General features: G+C 50.9%; 1 long non-coding RNA gene across 2 annotated transcripts; it reads right to left on the bottom strand.

Moving 5' to 3' along the window:
• Positions 1-351: 351 nt before the first annotated feature.
• LOC102005233 lies at positions 352-3,342 on the bottom strand. Of its 2 annotated transcripts, XR_001236511.1 has the most exons (4): positions 3,230-3,342; positions 1,765-1,919; positions 836-929; positions 352-478 (listed from the first exon to the last, which is right to left on the bottom strand). It is a non-coding gene; the product is annotated as an uncharacterized LOC102005233 (long non-coding RNA). The 2 variants fall into 2 exon arrangements; XR_263052.1 differs by having other exon boundaries at positions 836-1,919.
• Between the last annotated feature and the right edge of the window lie 21 nt (positions 3,343-3,363).

The raw sequence follows: 3,363 nt of genomic DNA, 5'->3' as shown, positions 1-3,363 counted from the left end.
TTGTGAGATGTGCAGAAATGAAGATCCATAATTCAAGTGACAACAAGGACAAGGCCTGGCTTGCTTTTCCTTTGAAAACCCATAGCCTGATTCAGGCTCCCCCACATTCTCATCTTCTGCCATGTGACCTACACCAAATTCTGCTTGGTTCTACATGGCATGGGCAACTTCCTGTCTGAGACCTGGGGTTACATAAAATGTCTTCCTCCCAATGTGCATTCTTGTCCCATCTTTAGAACACAAATTCCTTATCATCCTATCTCCAGGATTACACTTCTAGAACACTGCAGATTTCATGGACCTACACTGTGAGAGAACAGGACATAAGCTAAGGGGTTCACTCACCTGAAGCAGTTGGTGAAAAAGCTGCACACGTAAAACAATCCCAGGTGAAGGCCACAAGGGGCCTCGCCCAGGAGGCTCAGAGTTCTTCTGATCCCTAGGTGATATGGATCAGTGGTGGTGTCTACAAAAATTCCTATAGCAAATATGAGGTATTGCCATTAGGAGAGGGTATTTATGCCAGGTGGCACTGGAGATGACTCTTTCTCAGCCATCTCTCCTCAGTGTTTCAGACACGCCACTTACTACTATGCACAGAATTGTGGAACGGATTCCAAAACTACTTCCATTTTACAAGGCAGATGTAGGTGGCATTGCTCACTATCCAACGATGAGTATCAAAACACATGTTCCTCACTGGCCAGGGGTGGGTAGAAGGATTTCCTAGGCCAATGAGCTCTGCCCTAAGTGATGGGGAAGGAGAAGGGTGCAGGTCTGGGCGCAGGAGCCCCAGGGAGCTTTGGGGGGTGTTTAGGATGTGGGCCTGGCTCACCTCAGTAGATGAGAAGTAGAAAGTCAACAAGAAAAAGTTGGTTCTCCTGCCTTCAGGCAGGAAATGTGGCTGGTCCAAGGGATGTTACTCCGACCTGTAAAGATGACCCCACCAGCCTTCAGTCACCTGTAACTACTGTGTCCTTTAGCACTTTCCCGCTCCTCCACCCAGGCTGCCTCTGCCCATCAGGGAGATGGCAGCGGTGCTTCTGCTACACAGCACCCGCCTTCAGCGAGCTCTCAAGCCATCTATAAAACTTGGCTAAGAAATCAGCGATATCCTTGAAGGAGATGACGGAGGAAACAAGGGAAAGGTGCTGGGGGGTGCGGTGCTTCCCACTTTTGGAATCTCAGAGTTCCCACTGGCATGGGAGACACCGCCTCCCCGCACAGAGCCATTTCCTCCAAGCACAAGAAATCCCTCCACAGGCATGTTTTCCCCACACAGATGCACCTCTCCTGAGTGTGTACTCCAGCACCTTCCGCACCTACCTCTCTCACACAGGCATTTCCCTCCTATTTCCTCTCTCTGAGCCATCCAGGGTATCGTGCCACCATCTAGCAGCCTCCCCAACCACAGCCCGGGGCAATTCTCCTGATTTGCCGTTTCTGAACCACCAGCTCTGCTCTGGCTTGCTGCGCCTTCAGGAAGGCCAGTAAAGAGCTCTGGCTCAGCCGCTCCCTGCATTCTCATCTGCTGCCATGGGTCCCGCCGGACGCTTCCCTTCAGTTCTACCCGGCAGGGGCATCCTGCTCTCTGAGACCTGGAGGTAGATACAAGACTTCCTTCCAAGCCTTATCTTAGACCCCACCTAGGCCTGCAAACTCTTTCTCTTCCTATCTGCAATAGTCACACTGGGAGAACACTGCAGGTGTCATGGACCGGGCTGGTGAGAAAACAGGAGAAAGAAAGGCCAAGTGTCCACTCACCTTAAATAGAGGATGATAAAACTGCACCCTCAGAAGGACTCCGCAGACCGCACGGGTTAAGGGGGTAAAGGTCCTGAGGGGCGCTGCCCACCAGGGTCAGAGACCCTCTGACCAGAGATGGATGTTGGTCAGTGGTGCTGGCAGAAATCAGCCTCCTGGGATCAAAAATGAAGGATGTTCATTAGGAAAGGCTGGTTATGCTGACAACACTGGAGAGATGACCATGTCCTAGGTATCTCTCCTCAGTGTTGTAGACGTCATTCTTATTCTCCACAGGGCTATCGGGTAGGTGCCATTAGTGTTTCTATTCTACAGGATACATGTAAATTACACCGCTCACAATTCAACAATTAGTATTAGACACAAGTTCTTCAAAGGGCTGTGGATGGCAGAATTTTTCAAGCAAATGGGCTCGGCCCTAAGGATGGTGAAGGACAGGTTGAAGTCCAAGGTAGCAGGGCCCTCAGGTGCTTAAGAAAGGTGATGGAGAATGTGGGCCCAGCTCTCCTCAGTAGTAGAACAATGGGAAATCATCAGAGAGAGGCAGTTGGTTCTGCTGCCTGCAGTGGAGAACTATGGTTGGTCTTTGGAAGGATACTCTGATCCATAAAGACGACCCAGCCCAACAGGCAGTTACGTAGATTTTATTTCTCTTTAAACACTTTCCCTTTCACTTACTTAGGAAACATCTATACATCAGGGAGACAACAAAGAGTGTTTCTGCCCAAGCACGCCTGTCCTCAGCGAGCTTTCAACCCACTGTTTGAGTCCAGGCAAGCAATTAGTGACTCTCATTAAGGAAGACAAGGTGGGGAAAACAGTGCAGTGATGCAGGGGTGGGAAAGTTCTTTTTATCTTCGGTATTTTATGAAGTTTGGATGCCTCAAAGTCTTGTGGCCTGGGAGATATTTCCTTCTCAAGGCAGCCCACTCTTCCAAACACAAGAAATCCCACCAGAGCCACGTCCTCCTTATGCCAAATTACACTTCCGGCATCTATACCCTGAACACCTTCCTTACCTAACTCTCTCACATGAGCTATTTCCCAAGCATTTCTCTCTTATAAAGCATCCCGGGCCTAGTGCCAACATCTAATGACCTCCCCAGTAAGCCGTGCCCAATGGAATTGTTCCAATTTGCCACTTGTAAACTTCTGACTCTGCTCTGGCTTGCTGTGCCTGCAGAAAGCCCTATGAAGGCCCTGGCTCAGCCTGTCCCCTCATCCTCCTCTTCTGCTAGGAGACCCACCCAAGATGGTTCCCCTTGGTTCTCCCTGGCAGGGGCGACCTCCTCTCTGAGACCTGGAAGTGGATAAAGTCTGTCTTCCAGGTCTCATTCTCATCCCCTCCTTGACCTGCAGACCTTGCTCATCCTCTCTCCAACATCCACACTGGGAGAGCACTGCAGGTGTCATGACCTGGGGTGGTCAGAAAGCAGGAGAACGGAAGGCCAGGTGTCTCACCCACCTTAAGCAGTTGATGACAAACTGCACCCTCAGGAGGGCTCCACAAACGGAGGATAAGGGGGGAAGGCCCTGAGGGGCCCTGCCCACCGGGGTCAGAGACCCTCTGACCGGAGATGGAAGTTGGTCAGCGGTGCT

The sequence above is a fragment of the Chinchilla lanigera genome, unplaced genomic scaffold (assembly GCF_000276665.1).
Source record: "Chinchilla lanigera isolate Chin_1 unplaced genomic scaffold, ChiLan1.0 scaffold00059, whole genome shotgun sequence".
Taxonomy (NCBI): Eukaryota; Metazoa; Chordata; class Mammalia; order Rodentia; family Chinchillidae; genus Chinchilla; species Chinchilla lanigera.
Note: the sequence above shows the minus strand (reverse complement) of the source record. Positions and strands in the feature narration are given on the sequence as shown.